The sequence below is a fragment of the Nuphar pumila genome, chromosome 6 (genome assembly GCF_984573655.1).
Source record: "Nuphar pumila chromosome 6, dmNupPumi1.hap1.1, whole genome shotgun sequence".
NCBI lineage: Eukaryota > Viridiplantae > Streptophyta > Magnoliopsida > Nymphaeales > Nymphaeaceae > Nuphar > Nuphar pumila.
In genome coordinates this window covers 113,139,643-113,157,824 of record NC_143254.1, presented here as the reverse complement: position 1 = coordinate 113,157,824, position 18,182 = coordinate 113,139,643, and the positions used below count along the sequence as shown (strand labels likewise).

Here is an 18,182-nt window from a genome sequence, read left to right as displayed (position 1 = left end):
GTCTGCAAAAAGATATAAATACTATGGCTACAAAGTGGAGGGGTAAAAAGACAAAACTACCCTTGAAATAGATATATATGTTGATCTATACATGGTGTCGTGTTCAACAAGATCATGTGGAAATATGAATCACAGGGTATGATGTTCAATAACTATACATTTCATGATGACTACAATAAGATGATGACCATATGAAATAAGAAAGGTTAAATATCTACACGATGGCGGGGTATAAAAACAAACCTACCCTTACATGAGAAAAGAACAATAAAACATTCATAATTCTATCTTCAACAAGATGGAATATGAAGCTGTGAGTCTCAAGATAGGATGTTCAATTTGTTATTATCCTTAACACATTAACTATATAATGTTTTTGGGTTTTCACCAAACTTTATTTATCATTAGCGAACCTCCAGGGTCTCTCATCTCTAACAAGGACTACACGATAGTTTGGGCAAAAGGACAAAACAACCCCAAAAGTAGATTTCTATTTTGATTGTGGTAAGTAAGAACCATTTTGAATATGTGGATGACACGATATAATGTTAAACAACAATTATGTGGTTGTTGGATATTATTATAGATTGACCCGATGAAATTAGAGAAATTGGAAAGCTACATGTTAGTTGGGTAAGAAGACAAACCTATCTCGGTATGACAACACAATAACAAGACCACAAGTATTGGGTGATGTCATGTTCAACAAGATAAAGCGTAAAAGTGTGAATGATAGGAGATGCTGTTTGAAAACAAGTATTTTGGTGATGGCTGCGGTTAGTGATTAATCGGACAAAGCGAGAGAAATAAGGTAGGTACACGAAGGTAGGCTAGAAAGACAAACATACCCCTGTGTGGGAAAACAACAATAGGGTTTTCATGATGTCATCTTCAACACGACAGAATGTGAAATTGTGTATGACACGACACGATGTTTTATGGATGAAATATGAAATTGTGTGACAAGACACAATGTTCTGTTAGTTATAATCAATGAAACTCTAACAACATAAACCATGCGGGTTTTGAGCATACTTTAATTTGGTAATGCGAATTGTGTGTGACATTCGATTCTTACAAGTACTTTTATAATAAGTTGCATGAGAAAAGGGTTTGCGAAAATATATAAATACCACGATTACATAGTGGAGGTATAGGAAGACAAAACTACCCCTGAAATAAATTTGTATGGTGATGCATACTTGGTGTCGTGTTCAACAAGATCGTGTGGAAGTGTGAATCACAAGATAAGATGTTCATTGGAAGTGTGAATCTCAAGAAAATATGTTCAACGGCTAGTACTCTGGTGATGGCTACAACAAGAGCTTGACCATATGAAATAAAGAAAATAGGAGAGCTACACGATGGCAGGGTAGAATGACAAACCTACCCTTATGTGAGAAAACAACAAGACATTCATAATGCCATCTTCAACAGGATGAAATATGAAACTGTGAGTGACAATATTCAGTAAGAGAAATTGGAAACCTACATGATAGGGGATGATGTTCGGGAACAAATCTTTTGGTGATCGCTGTAGTTAGTGATTGACCAGGCGAAATAAGAGAAATAAGTTGGCTACACGAAGGTGGGGTAGAAATACAAACGTACCCCTGTGTGAGAAAACAGTGATAGGGTATTCATGATGTCATCTTCACCACGACCAAAATTGTCGGCAACAAGAACAATTGTGAAAATGTTGATGACACAATATGATTTTAAGCAACAAGACATTGACAAACCTAACCTTATGGTGGTAGTGTAAAAAGACGAACCTATCCTTATATGAGAAATCAACATAAAGCCATTCATAGTGCCATCTTCAACTAGATGGAATATGAAAGTGTGTGTGACAAGATACGATGTTCAATTACTTTTTATCATTGTAACTCTAACTACACAATGTTTGTGGGTTTTCACCAACTTTAATTATCATTAGCAAACTAAGCAGGTCTATTGTAATATCCGGAAGAATTAGGGTATATTTAGTCGATTTGGGTCTAGGACCCGATATCCGGACCCATAAAGGAATCGATAAATGGGTATTAAATTCGGATTGATATAATGAATTTATTTAGGAAAATACTCAGGTATTAGGGTCGGATCCACAGTGGACCCGCAAGGATCCACTGAGGATCCATTAGCCCTGAAAGACCCGGATCCATGCTCATGTTGGATCGGGTGTTGCGGGTCGCAGGGTTTGGACCCGGACCCGAGTGCGAGCATTTTGAAATAAAAAAAAAAAAAAAATCAAGAATCGTGCCTCAAGCACGATTCTTGCATTTTCAAAGAGGCGAGAAGGGTGAAAGGGGGAGGTTACGCCGAACGTAACCAACCCCTCTTTTCCCGGAAGGAGGTGGGAAGGGGGAGAAGCTCGGCTATATAGAGGAGGGGGAAACCCCCACATCCAGGTTTTTGTTTCCCCCACTCGACTTCTCTCTCTCTCCCGACCGGTGCGCACACAGTGGAGGAAGGAGCCCTTCACGGCAGTAAGGGGGGGGGAAAACACGATCGGCCTGCACCTCTTCACGCCGGAAGCCACCAGCCGCCGGAAATCACCGTAATCAGGTACGGCTATTCTCGGAAATGGGTGAGGGATCGAACGTGGGTTCGATCTTGTATGAGGGTTTGAGGGTAGGATTTGGGGGTTTACATTAGCCCTAAACCTAAAACCCCAAATCGGTGAGATTGGGGTTTCGGATCTTCCATGTGAGGGGTTATAGGGGAAGCCCTACTCGGACAGCAATGAGGGTTTATCTTGTCAATATAAATCCCTGATTTTACATGCGTGCTCTACACCGATTGCGGGTTTGGTGTGTAGTGATTTAGGAAATCAGTGTGGAAGCACCTGATTTGCCTAATTTAGGGTTTCATCTGTCGATTTTGGGGAAAACACGATTCCCGTAAAGAAAAGCTGATTTCTCCTGTACAGGGGTGTTGATAGAACTAAAACCATGAATGGTAAGTTACTTTATGCGTAGCATCTTTTTTACAGTTTTCATTTGATTACAATAGTCTTGATCATGGGCTTTATAATAAGTTGCAACAGTGGGTTAAATTGGTGTATGTATGAGGGAGCCTCATATTTGCAGCTTGGTTCACCATAACTTCAGGGCTGCGAAGTATCATTTTTTTTTTCATGGGTCTGCTGAAGTCTATGATTTCTCCGAATTGTGTTAAGGTATTGAGGGTTGGACTCAACCAGTTAGGAGTGTATCAAAATAACTCTTAAATTTCAATTTGCTGTTCATGATAGCAATGGTGATAGTTGGGATTTTATAGTGACACTCTTAAGCCGATGTTTCTGAAATAATTTAAGTATACATTCTGCATGCTTTAAATCTAAAACAAGTACATAATGCACTTTAAGATGTTGTTCATTTTTAATGTTATGAGGATTTGCAGGGGACACCCCCCTGTCAACAGATGTCCGGGTACCGATGACTGCCATTATTAGCATTTTTTTTATGCTATTACTGTCTCTCCATGGTCGGCTGCTAATGGTGTGTTTTCTTTGTATAAAGACCATCAGCCGTAGGGGATTAGCCTGTTTGTTTCTTTTCTGTTTTTTTTATGATGGTGTATGTGCAGTAATATGAGCAGGGGATGTGCTGGATGCTCTCATCTAGCTAGTCCAGCCAGCAGTCTAAGTAGTGTGAACTACTTAGACAGTAGGCCGAAAGGCTGAGTGTGGCAAGCCTAACTACTTCTAGTAGGTGCTGGGATTTTTACACCATCCTGATGGATGGATGAATGATAGTATTTCATTTCATGATATTTAAATGGGAGTTTGGTTAGTATACTGCTGGTTGTCTTGATCATGAATGCTGGTTGAAATATGTGGCATGTTACATGGAAGTATGTACTGTTTAAAGCCTCGTGTGCATATATGGATCAATGTGGGTTTTAAAATGTGATATCATGCATGGATTGTTGTCATGAATCTATGAACGATGGATGAATGCATAAGAGGTAGGGGGTGCCCTAGAGTCACTTGTACATGGATAGTACATGCATATGGTGGGGTAATTTGTGCACTTTATTAAGAAAGTTGGTTTTGTTTCCACATTTGGCTGCATCACTTACACAACGTAAGATGGTGGCATACCACTACACTGTTCACATGGTATTCGTGGGCGGGAGTCCCATATGAATTCTCGCAGGGGCGTATGCGAGCTTTACATTTCACTTTTGCATAGGGTTTTGCAGAATTTAGAACTGAATTAAATAAAAACATAATAAAGAACAGTGTAACTTTTGATTTGAGGTCTTCCATCTGGAGAATGGAGATCTTAGAGTTTCCAGTCCTGGGGAGGCTGTGAGGATACAAAAACTCTGTGTGCGTGAATTTTCCTCCCCAGAACCCGATATGGAGGTTCTTTCTCCTGGCCACGGTTTTAGGGAGAACCCGCCACTTTACCCGGGAGTGGTGGTGATGGTCACAGCTGTGAATTTGTTTGGTACCAAAGGAAGTGGCACTTGTGGGCGTGGGGTGTCCCTTGTGTCCCCGACATTAGATGGGGAGGTCTAATGTTCCGAGGGTGACTCGGTCGAGGGCTAGGTTGGGACCCAGTAATAAAATACCAATTTGTGTGCTAATCTACCCTGGGAACCTACTTGACCTCGGGGTTTTTACCCGTTTGGTGTATCCGCGGGCGATGGGAATTTAAAAAGGAGAAACCTAAAGTTGTATGCATTAAATAAGGTCATGCATATGGAAAGAAAACTCAAACTTAAATATCAGATAATAAGGAAGCCATGCATTTTCTTCTTTGCACTAGGTCATGCATCAATTGAAATGATCTCTAGTTCATGATATGGTAAATGTATGCAACTCATTTCTTAAAAGCATGTTGAAATGTTTTATTACTGCTATGTGTTACTACCTTACTGTACTTTAGTTGTGAGTATAAATAATCCGTTACACTTGTGCAGGATTAGATTGTTGCATGTTGGTTGTATCTGCACTCACTCAAACCAACATATGAAATCTTACTTATGATCTTTGTCTCACCTAATTTCCTTGAATTAGTAGTGCTCAGAATTTTGTTCTGACCCTTCTACTTCGTTGGTTTTACAGGAAATGGAGGGCAGTGAGAGATGAGTTGTTCACTATGGATGGACGAGGTTCACAATTTGGAGTGGATAGTTCGGCAGTGGCACAGGGATTTTATGTTTGTTTTTGACTCCATGGTTCTTATCAATTCTTGTATTCTTTGATTGTATGAAGAATGGTAATAACAATTTACTTCGGTTCATAAATAAATGGTTAGTGTTGCTACTCATTGATGATGATTGTCAGTACTTTGTGATGATGGGATATCCAATGGAAAGTGGAACTGTGAGGACCCCAGATCCTTGGGAAGGTTTCTATAAAAAAAAAAAAAATTCTTGCATTTTTGAAAGGGAAGAAGTTGGGGTCGTTACATCTATTATCTCCTACAAGGACTTCACGATAGTGAGGATAAAAAGCGAAAATTACCCTTGAAGTAGATATCTATGTCGAGGTATACAAGGCGTTGTGGTCAACACGAAAAAGTTTGAAAATATGGATGGCACGATATGTTGTTGACCAACACGTACGTTGGTGATGGATATTGTTAGAGTTTGACCCCAATCAATTCAGCGAAATTAGAATGGTACATGGTGCCAGGGTAAAAACACAAACCAATCCCTGTATGACAAAACAATAAGAAAGGCATTCATAATGCCACGTGCGACTAGATGAAGTATGGTAGTGTCATTGACAAGGTACCATGTTAAGTTACTTATAACTTGAAACTTTAACAATATTACACATGTGGCTATTCATCGTACTTTAATTCTGATGCGATCGTTTCCAATGTGTACTCTTATTGTTGACTAGCATGTGAAAAAACATGCAAAAAGTGATAAACAACAAGTCTATACACCAGTGGGGTAAAAATACAAAACTTCCCCCAAACGAAAAAATGATGTTGATGTTTACATGACGGCATGTTCAACAATATAAAGTGTAAAAGTATGAATTAGATGTTCGAGAACAAGTATTTTGTTGATGGTTCGTGTTAGTGATTGACCGAGCGAAATGAGAGAAATAAAGTGGCTACACAAATGCGGGGTAGAAAGACAAACCTAAACCTACGTTAGAAAACAATGATACGGTATTCATGATATCATCTTCAACAAGACGGAATGTGAAATTGTGTGTTACATGACACGATGTTCTATTGACGGAATATGAAATTGTGTGTGACAATACACAATGTTTTGTTAGTTATAATCAGTGAAACTCAAACTGCATAATGCATGTGGGTTTTTAACATACTTTAATTTGGTTGTGCCAATTGCGAGGGACTTTCGACTCGAACAAGTATTTTTATAATAAGTTGCTTGATAGAAGGGTTTGCAGAAGGATATAAATACCACGATTAGAGAGTGGTGGGATACGAAGACAAAACTACCCCCGAAATTGTGTGTTAGAAAACATGATGTTCTGTTGACGTAATCTGAAATTGTGACAAGACACAATGTTCTGTTAGTTATAATCGATGAATCTCTAACATAAACCATGTGAGTTTTGAGCATATTTTAATCTAGTAATGCGAATTGAGTGTGACTTTCGTCTCCAACAAGTACTTTTATAATAAGTTGCATTAGAAAAGGGTATGCGAAAATGTATAAATACCACGACTACGGAGTTGGGGTATAGGAAGACAAAACAACCCCCAAAATAAACATATATGTTGATGCATACGTGGTGTCGTGTTCAACAAGATCGTGTGGAAGTGTGAATAACAAGATACGATGTTTAACGACCAATACTCTAGTGATGGCTACAATAAGAGGTTGATCATATGAAATAAAAAAAATAGGAAAGTTACACGATGGCGGGGTAGAACGACAAACCTACCCTTATGTGATAAAACAACAAGACATTCATAATGCCATCTTCAATAAGATGGAATATGAAACTCTGAGTGACAATGCTCAATAAGAGAAATTGAAAAACTATATGATATAAGATGTTCGGAAACAAATCATTTGGTGATGGCTGCGGTTAGTGATTGACCTGGCGAAATAAGAGAAATATGTCAGCTACACTAAGGCGGGGCAAAAACAAAAATGTAACCGTGTGAGAGAAAACAATGATAGGGTATTCATGATGTCATCTTCAACAAGACCGAAGTTGTGGTCAACAAGAACAAGTGTGAAAATGTTGTTGACACAATATGATATTAAGTAACAAGAACATTGAAGAGCCTACCCTTATGGTGTTAGTATAAAAAGACAAACCTATCCTTACATAAGAAAACAACAACAAGCCATTCATAGTACCATCTTCAACCAGAAGGAATATGAAAGTGTGAGTCACAAGATACGATGTTCAGTTACGTATTATCCTTGTAACTCTAACTATACGTTGTTTGTGGCTTTTTACCAAACTTTAATGATCATTAGCGCACTAAGCATTTCTATAGTCTCCAATTCGGACTTAATGATGGTGTGGGTAAAAACACAAAACTACCCCTTAAGATGATATCTAGGTCGATGTATACAAGGCATTGTGGTCAACAAGAACAAGTTTGAAAATGTGGATGACACGATATGATGTTAACACATACGTTTGGTGATGGATATTGTTAGAGATTGAGGGGATGATTTGAATGAAATTATAAAGGTACACAGTGACAGGGTAAAAAGACAAGCCTATCCCTGAAATGTGGAAGTGTCATTGATAAGGTACGATGTTCAGTTACTTATAACTTGAAACTCTAACAATATAACGCATGTGGGTATTTACCATACTTTAATTTTGATGCGATCGTTTCCAACAAGTACTTTTACTGATGGCTAGCATGCGAAAAAACATGCAGAAATATATAAATATCACGACTACAGAGTGTCGGGGTAGGAAGACAAAACTATCCTTGAAGTTAGATAGGTATGTTGATGTATGCATGATGTCGTGTTCAACAGGATCATGCGGAAGTGTGAATCACAAGGTATGATGTTTAATGACTAGTACTCTGGTGATAACTACAATAGGAGGTTTTCCGTATGAAATAAGAAAAATATGAGAGCTACACGATGGCGGATTAAAATGACAAACCAACCGTTACGTGCGAAAACAACAAGACATTGATAATACCATCTTCAACAAGATGAAATATGAAAGTTAGTGACAAGATACGATAGTCAGTTATTTATTATCTTTGAAACTCTAACTATATATGATGTCTTTAGGTTTTCACCAACCTTTAATTTTCATTAGCGAATTTTGTCTGTCTCTCGTCTCCAACAAAGACTATATGATGGTAGGGGCAAAAAGACAAAACTACCCCTCAAAGAGATATCTATGTTGATGTATACATGTCTTGGTCAACAAGAACGAGTGTGAAAATGTGGATGATACCGTATACTGTTGAGCAAGAAGTACATTGGTTGTGGATTTTGTTAGAGATTAAACAAATGAAGTGAGAGAAATGGGAGAGCTACACGGCGGCACGGTAAAATGACAAACCTATCCCTGTATGAAAAAATAATAACGTGCTTTCATAATGCAGTTTACGACAAGATGAAATGCAAATGTCATTGACAATTATGTGACCATATAAAATAAGAAAAATAGGAGAGCTATACGGTAGTGGTGTAAAATGACAAAGCTACGCTTGCGTAAGAAAACAACAAGCCACTCGTAATGTCATCTTCAACAATACGAAATATAAAAGTGTGAATGACAAGTTTTGATGTCAAGTTACTTGTTATCCTTGAAACTCTATCTATATGATGTTTGTGAGTTTTCACATCATTACCAAACTTAGTGGGTCTCTCGTCTCCAATAAAGTTTACAATACCCCAATTCCAATTCTAGTAAAGCATGTGCATGATGTAGGAAGTTTTTGTTTGTCAAAGGCTGGGATTTGTGTAGATTGGATATTTTCAAGTCCCATATAAGGACTACTTGGAGTAGAAGAATATTATGTAGTTGTTTTTAACTATAGGTATCTATTGATCAAATATTTTTTAGCCCGATATAAAGACAATTTGGAGTAGAAGAATATCATATCATTACGGTTAATGATTGTTATGGGTCAGAAGTGATGGAGGCAAGGCGGATGGTTAAACTGCAAATCTTAGTTTTCAAAAGAAGATTATTGGAAATGTTAGCAATACACTTTATTACACTGAATCTAAAAGGGCTGCAATTTGATTTTGACTGATGTTTAGTCATTGTTTAGAATTTCTAAGAATACTCATTGTGTTTTCTTTGCCCCTGTTGTGTTCAATTAGAACATGCGCGAAAGTGTGAATGACACTATATGATGTTCAACAACAACTATGTTGGTGATAGCCATTTTTAAAGATTTATCGTACAAAATGAGAAAAATAACCCATGTGGGTATTAACCATACCTTAATTTTGATGCGATAGTTTTCAACGAGTACTTTTATTGATGGCTAGTATGCGAAAAAACATGAGAAAAGTAATAAATAGCAAGTCTACACATCGGTGGGGTAAACACACAAAACTACCCCCTAACTGAAAAATGATGTTGATGTTTATTTGATGCTCAAGTAGTTATTGTCCTTAACACTTTATCTATATAATGTTTGTGGGTTTTCACTAAACTTTAAAATGACTACAGAGTTTTGGGGTAGGAAGACAAAACTACCCGTGAAATAAATATGTATTTTGATGCATAGATGGTGTCGTGTTCAACAAGATGGTGTGGAAGTGTAAATCACAAGATAAGTTGTTCAACAGCTAGTACTCTCGTGATAGCTGCAATAAGAGCTTGTACATATGAAATAAGAAAAATAAAATAGCTACACGATGGCTGGGTAGAAAGACAAACATACCCTTTCGTGAGAAAATAACAAGACTTTCATAATGCCATCTTCAACAAGATGAAATATGAAACTGAGTGGCTAGCTACGATGTTCATTTAATTATTGTCCTAAAAACTTTAACTCTATAATATTTGTGGATTTTCAGTGTGGTCGGCAGGGGAGCGACCCCTGCCGATTCGTTGCTGTCGGCAGGGGCTAGCCCCCTGTCGATTCGCTGTCGTCGGCAGGGGTGCGACCCCCTGCCGTTTCAGTGTGGTCGGCAGGGGAGCGACCCCTGCCGATTCGTTGTTGTCGGCAGGGGCTAGCCCCCTGCCGATTCGCTGTCGTCGGCAGGGGTGCGACCCCCTGCCGTTTCAGTGTGGTCGGCAGGGGAGCGACCCGTGCCGATTCGTTGCTGTCGGCAGGGGCTAGCCCCCTGCCGCTTCGCTGCCGTCGGCAGGGGTGCAACCCCTGCTGCTTTAGTATGGTCGGTAGGGGCTAGCCCCCTGCCGATTCGTTGTTGTCGGCAGTGGCTAGCCCCTGCCACTTCGCTGCTGTCGGCAAGGGTGCGACCCCTGCCACTTCAGTGCTGTCTGCAGGGGCTGACCCCCTGCCGCCTCGCTGTTTTTGACAGTGGCTCATTTCCTGTCGCTCCGTTGTCGTCGGTGCCGCCATTGCCTAATTCTACCCTTGCCCCGTTGCACCATTAATTATATTAACATAATTGAATATTTAACACTCTTGCCTATTTACGCAACAGGTCCCGATCGTGCTCCACGGCTCAACCCTCGTATTATCCTCTCGCGTAGGCGTATGCAGCTGCACGACATCCCAAGGTAGGGTAAAGTCGCACAAAGGGCAATTGAGGAACGTATTTAAGTTGAAATAATTAAGATGCCCATGCTAGATATGCTTAGATTTATATTGCTTTTGCGTTGCATATTTTCTTGTCTGCATATTTATGAGTCGATGTATGATTTTACTCTTTGAGTATTAATTTGCGTATTTGCTTATGTGGTTGAAGGTGGTTTCGTACTTTTTTGCAATACTCATGCCCTTAATTGCTTGCCTATATGCTTGCCTGTTCGTTCCTATGGGTCGATGTACAATTTCATTCTTCGATCATTATTTTGCATAAGTTGATTATGAGTTGAGGTGTAGTTTCGTATTTCTTGAAATACATATGCCCTTGTTTGCTTGCATCCATTTTTGCCTGCACGTTTCCTTTGAGTGAGGTACGACTTTGTGTCTCGTGTATTACTCATGACCTTATGTGTTTGCCTGTCTAAGTGGTCAAAGTATGGTTTGGCACCTCGTGTGTTACTTATGTGTTCTTCGCTTGATGTGCGGCATCGCAAGTTGAGAGTTGCTTGTCGTCATGTTATAACCTGCATATGCTCACACTTATGGTAAATATGTACTTACATAAATGAAGTCTTGTGCCTATCTTGATTCAGTTGTTTTCAAAACACTAGAAGTTGTACTTGCGCATTGCAGTTCTTTAAAAGAGGGTTTCCTCCTGCGAACCCACTGCTCTTCAAATGGCACAGCTCTTGTAAAGTTAAGTTTTAATCCTCGCAGGATGTCGAAGTTGCATTTGAGTCCTCCCAAGTCCGCACACTTGGGAGAAATATTTTATAACCCTGATTCGAGTTGCGACCCAATTCGAATAACCCCGATCAGGGGTATAAGCATATGAATGAGTGGGGTTTCTGTTGAAGGACTCATTCTGTATTTATCAATCTAGTGTCACATGTCGATACTAAGATAAATTTTGGATGTAAGATTGATAATGTTGTGCCTTGCGTGAATGACTTAATGTGGCATTATGGCTTTTAAGGATGAATCGTGCCAAATGAGCACTCTTATATTCTTTGGATCGTTATGAAGTTGTGTGTTGGGTGTTCCTTTTGAGAAGCCCACACACCTTCCTTGTTCAGTATAGCGTACTTTTAGACATGCATAACATGTTAAGTACTTTGTTGATCAGACGAGAGATCCGAGATGACCTTGCATCATTGAAATATGAAAAATGTTGTTGAAGTGAATTCAAGACTTATCTTGCCAGGTTGTGTTGTATTAATTCTTTTGCAGATAATATCTGTTGGGGTTTCTTTTGTGAAACCATATCCCTTTCATCGTAGTCGTACTTATGACATATACGACCGTACTTTTTGACAAGTACGTCTTCTTACGTTGCGATGATTGGATGAGTAGGTTGTGGCAACCTCGATGAGTGCAAATAACAAAATGTTGTGATCACCTAAATAAGTGATGTTTTCGCCTTCACCGGCAAGATACTCGAGTGGGTCGAAAGACCACAGTATGTAGAATGTGTCTTCAGTTAACTACCCCTGATGTACTCATTCGAATCGCTGACTCCTGTCAGGAGAGAGGACAGGAAGGTACAAAACTTTGATGGACAGGCCATTAATGGCAGTTACGAGCAAAAGACTCGGCTTCCCCAGTCATCAGAGTTAGGGGAATGAGACTATTATAATTATCCTAGGTGGTAGTTCTCCATGATTGGGATGCATCCATTGTTTATGCTGCTTTGGGGATTTCTCTCTTGGTCACCGACCGTCCCCTTAGGTGCGGACTCAGTCAGCTATCCGGGTTATCATAAAATACATAGCATAATAAACCACCGGATCAGTCTAGGCTGTTTCTAGAGTCGTGCCTTGTGCGTACCCGCTTGGCCAGTTAATATCGAAACATAATTTAAATCCGATTACACAATGTGTTTAGTTATGCACGTATGAAAGTTATAGGGTACAATATGTTCAATACTTATGGAAGTGTGTGTGTGGTTGATGAAGCATTGTATTTTGCTAGTTAACTTTCTTGTGCAGTGCTTTGCTTGTAATAGTTAGCTTACTTGTGCCAGTAAAATGCTAGTAATAATTTTAGCATTATGCTCATGATAGTTTGCTCTATGGCTCTGCTGTAATTAAATTGTTATTTAATTGCCTGTCTACTTGACATATTAAATTATTTTGCTTAACTATGTTCTATATTGTCCTGTCTGTGCACCTACCAGTTTTTAGTGAAACTGACCCATTTTATGGGCAGGTGATGGATAGGTAATACAGTCTGCGATGGCACGATGGCGTGATGAGGTCAAGATAGAGCTCTTTCCCTGACGTTTCGCTCCTGAGGACATGTTGGTAAATTTGGTATAAAGTGTGTTTCAAAATTTATCTTTTATTAAACCGTGAGTTAATAAAACTGTTTTAGTAAGCTTCTTTTTGGTTTCAACAAACGAATTCTCAATTATTGAAACTCCGTTTCTAAACCATTTGATTTCAATGGTTGTGCGGGATTTGACAAAAGGAAAGTTTACGCTGTAATGCGCTCAAGGTCCATTGACTTGTGGTTTTAAAAATATCATTTTCCGCTGAAGTATTATTTAAACTCTGATTATTGTATGATTTCAAAGCTTCCTAAACTATTCTAAAAAGTTACAAGTCCTGGATTTTTGGGGCGTTACAGGAAGAGCGAAAGAGAAGGATAAAGAAAGAAGAGAGAAGAGGAGGAGAAATGAGAGACAATATGAGGAACACAAGCACTCCTCCACCAATGATTCACATGATCACTTGAACACTTTTAAGATCACCAAAACATTGAAGAAGAGTCTTCAAATGAGCTTTAATACTTCCAAGTTCTGATACCATGTAATGATTCAAGGAGGCTTCAATCACAAACCAAAAGTCCACCAATCTAAGCAACACACTTATAACACTCACAAAGGGAACCACAAAATGTTCTAAAATAACACTCACAAATCCCACAAAGGGGATACACAAGAAGACAATATAAAATATATATTTTATTCAATGAAAAGAGTGCTCAAATGCGTACATTACAAGGAGGGGAAGACCCCTATATACACATTCATAAAAGGGAGTTAGAGGGAAGAAGAAAAAAAGAAAGGGAAGAAGGCCCATTCCCAACGGCTAGATTTCTAACTGTTGGGACTTGGGAGAGCCCAACGGCTAGAAATCTAGCCGTTGGGGGCTGGGGGGCTTAGTCAAACTTAGTTTGACTAAGTCCAAAACAGTCCCAAAAATAATAACTAATAAAAAATAATATATATATATATATATACTTATTATTGTATATGCATAAATATATATTTATAGTACATAATTACACGTGATCATGACCTATATGTCTTAGATGTGTTCAGCATAGCAATGTGATCATTGCTCTTTTCAAAAGAATGCATGTACTTGCAAGTGCAGGCCGCAGGATTCCATGTTAAGAGTTACCATTGTTAGCACGTTAGAGATTGGTAAACCAACTTAGCGCTTTGATTAGCCTTAAGTCTATTCAACTCCAAACATGGCAAGGTGGAACCTGCAATGGATTTATGCCTGCAACGACTTTCTGAGTATTGTCAACCAAGACAGAGGTTGATTCCAGGTTATAATGACTTGTTCCAACTTTGCCATCTCTCAGACTGAGCCACCAATTTAGCCAGTCCCAGACTGTCAGTCAAAACACCCAGTGTGAGTCGGGCCATAACCCATGAATAAGTTGTCAAACTTCCCAAAATATTATGCTTTTCTGGAGCCGATAAGTTGATGCCAAAAGTACTAATGAACTGTCCTTTACTTCAGTGATTGTGAAATCACTGTCAGTCTTATTGAAGAGCAACGTTACTCAGATGATGCCCGTTTTGTCTGGCTGCATCTCTCGGACAATTTAGGGAAATTGAGATCATGGTCAATAGCTAAATCATCTAAGTTTCTGGGCTGTCAAATTGTGGTGGTTATTGCTAACTTGCTGTGAAACTACTGATGAATATGTTCTGTTCTTGAGTAGCCATATGAATTCACTGTTGGAGCACCCCCAGGGAAGGAGCGGAAACGAGAATATGTAGACAATGCCAATGGTCTATTTTCTGCCCAGGCTGCTCCAAAGCCACCTGCTGCCATGTACTCAATAACTGAAGGGATGAAAGTTGGAGGGAAGGTCAAAATTATCATGCACCATAGTCATTGATTAGAAATTCATAATTGTATTTTGAATATTTTTGTTCCTAATCAATACCATTTCTTCCTTCACTAATGGAAAAGATGTACTTGCAGAGAACCATAATCGTCCCTCCTGAGGCTGGATATGGTAAAAGGGGAATGAATGAAATACCGGTAAAGGCCAAGATATTTGTTTGCATCAAACTATTTTGAAATTTTTCTTGGACTGTAGAATATCATGAGCAAATTTTGCCTACCATTTGCAGCCAGGGGAAACTTTTCAAATGAATGTGGAACTTCTAGAAGTAATATCATCACCCTCAAAGTAGTTCAGATGGTAAATGCTATGGTTCTTTTCTTGATGGCCTATTCTTTCTATATCTTTAACTTTTATTGGTGAGTATATACATATTGACTTTCATATTCTGCGGGATTTGCTGCTAGGAGTGCTGCTCGAAGATTGGTCAATTGTGAAATCAAATAATTTGAAGTTTTGTCAATTGTTCAAATTGACTCTGTCAAAGCGTATTCGTGAAAGAAACCTCGCCAGGGTTGAAGAGCCAGTGCAATGCATAAAGGCCCAACTCTTTTTATTTTGACTGAGAAAGGCTGAATTGCTTATTTTATTTTTATTTTTTTCTTTGGACTTTCCTTGTTGAACTTGTTCATTCAAGTTTTTTCTTTTGTTATATTTTTATCCTCGGTCCCAAAAAAATTACTTTTGAATAAGATGTTTGAGTGCATTAAAATGTTGATGCTTCTATTGTATTTGCTTTAACACGTGTATACAAAGATGATATTTCTGGTTGCTTCATTTCACTTGTTCAATGAACAGATATAATAACTAAGAATCCATAATAATATTTGTTCTATCCCTCGCTCAGCTCAAACTAAGCATTTTCCATTTTCTGGTGGAAGATAACTAACTACTATTTGATCTACGGAAGAATATAAAAAGAGCAGCATTCCTTGTCTCTCAAATTTTGCAAATGACTAGTTAAAAAGCAACTATCCAACTGCGATCAGAAAATTTAACTGCACCCTATTGATGGAGAGAATTTATAAGAGGGGGAGACATTAAGGCATTAGCAAGGCCAAGTCTAAAAGTGGGTGCTGCTAGCGGGGAATGACCTTTGACCCAAATCAATTTGTGCATAGGAAAATTCACACCTTTAACACGAAATAGATTCCCAGACTGCTTTAGAGGTGGCAGTGGAGGATGAGTCCCACAGCCATAGATCCCTGTTAGCATTGCAACTCAAGGCCTGATTCACCATGATCTCAAGTGTGGTGGGAAGGAGAACAAGCTGAATATATCGCAAGACATCACCATATTCCTCAACCACTTCTTTCAATGAAATAAGATGCAACAGCTTATAAAGTTCCAAGCTAAGGTGTCGTTCATATAGACTAATGAGCGGAAAGTTACTTACCCAAGGATCAAACCAGGATTCTACGTTTTTCCTATCACCAACTTGCCAACGACCTTTTGTCTTTTTAAAAGCAGAAATCCATATTTTCATGATTTTCCATCCCCATGATCCACCAGTAGATTTGCAGGGAAGCCATATAGATTCCAAACTTAGATACCTTAGCCTGAACTAAATCCATATAAGAGTGATGAGTTTTGGAAGCTGCATGCCATGCACTTTTAGCTAACAATGCCATATTAATCTCATGGACCCAATCCTCCTTGAATAGGTTTGCAAACCATTTCCCAGTTTATTAAATGGATATGATGAATAGCATCATGATCACTGCAGAGAAACTTCTACATAATAGATTCCATTTTGTTAATAAACTAGATGTGGCAATCGGGAGTGCGTCATTCAGAAAATTTGAAATGAAGACAACACAACTTTAACAAGGACAATCCCCATAGCCATGCATGGACAACAAACAACTTTGCCAACCTTCAATCCGACATTGAAACTTAGAAATAAGAGTGTTACAAAGAGAAGACTTTGAGGCGCCCTTGAAAGATAGGCATATCTAAATATTTATAGGAAGAGAAGTAGGCTGACAAGAACAAAGCAACTAAATCTGCGTAAAAGAGGATACATGAAAAGGCATAAAGAAAGATTTTTGTGTATTTACCAACAGACCAGATTTTTGCTCAAACTTGTGCAAATAAGTTAAGGAAAGCATTTATTGAAGTGCTCTTATCACGAATGAAGAACAATACATCATCTGCAATAAGACTGCAGCTCCATGTAAATGAACCCACGCACAACACATGGCCATATAGAACCCCTATTTTCTTTTAACTTGCATACACCGGGTCAACCACTCCATAACCACCAAAAAAAAAGATACAGGGGAAATGGACTGCCCTAGAGTTTGCTCGTTAATTGGCAAAGAAAAAGAAAGTTTTAATGCAAACCAAATTTTTTGAATCCAATTCTTCGAAAAACCAAAGAAGTCGTATGGAGTGCTTTAAAAAGAACCAATTAATCTTGTCATACGCCTTCACTAAATCAATCTTGAACATAAAGCTAGATTTTCAGCTCTTTGCTAAGAAATGAACCATCTGAAAGGCAATTAATACACTTCATATATATATTTCTTCCACACAAAAAAGCCCTTTGATTATGAGATATGATATGTTGAAGGATCAACCTCACACGGTTGGCTATAATCTTAGAAATAATTTTCTAAAGAAAGTTGCAAAGACTAATGGGTCGAAAGTCAGACAAACTAGTTGTTTGCTGGATTTAGGGACAAGAATGATATTAGTAGTGTTAAGACTTAAAAAAGGTTAATAATTGATGTTATTTTTCAAACGGTTATTTTTAAACAAGAACTGCACACCAAATAATAAATTCAAAATCAGTCATTGCACTCACGTAGAGTGGCAAGTCGGATTGTCTTCTTAGGGAATAGAAAATAAGGCATAATATTTCACTTAAAAACCTCACTTTATTAATACTTCAAAAGAAAATAAAAGAATTTCATTATCACTTCCATTACAATGCAATAAAAGTAAACACAATTAAAATAAAAGTAAATCCTAAAATAAGCTCGGGACTTTCTCACTTCGGGCTCAATTAAAGAGGCAATGATAGATATCCTCCTCCGTAAGTAGCAGCCTTTAAGAGAAAATAGTTGCAAAACAAAATAATACAACTACACATATACTAACAAGACTATTATTAAAATAATCAGGAAGCCTACAGGACTAATAATTAAAAACTCAAACAAATTAAACCTAATTAAATTTGAGAACAACTTAAAGAAAATCAACAACTAATCAAATAATCAACAATAAATCTATCTAATTTAACACTACTCAAAAACAAAAACAAGAAGATTATACTAACGGTCACAACTAAAAAGAAAACTAGATAAAAATATATTTGTTTTTCTTAACGAAAATCAACGCGCACACACA

At 38.2% G+C, this 18,182-nt stretch overlaps 1 long non-coding RNA gene across 1 annotated transcript in view; it reads left to right on the top strand.

Annotated features, from left to right (window-relative positions):
- Positions 1-15,564, top strand: part of LOC149835758 (uncharacterized) — a 79,304-nt gene extending 63,740 nt beyond the window's left edge. Inside the window, exons 4-7 of the long non-coding RNA XR_016432647.1 lie at positions 14,640-14,789; positions 14,906-14,965; positions 15,058-15,128; positions 15,236-15,564. This is a non-coding gene — a long non-coding RNA (uncharacterized LOC149835758). The remainder of the gene's footprint in view (positions 1-14,639; positions 14,790-14,905; positions 14,966-15,057; positions 15,129-15,235) is intronic.
- Positions 15,565-18,182: the final 2,618 nt, after the last annotated feature.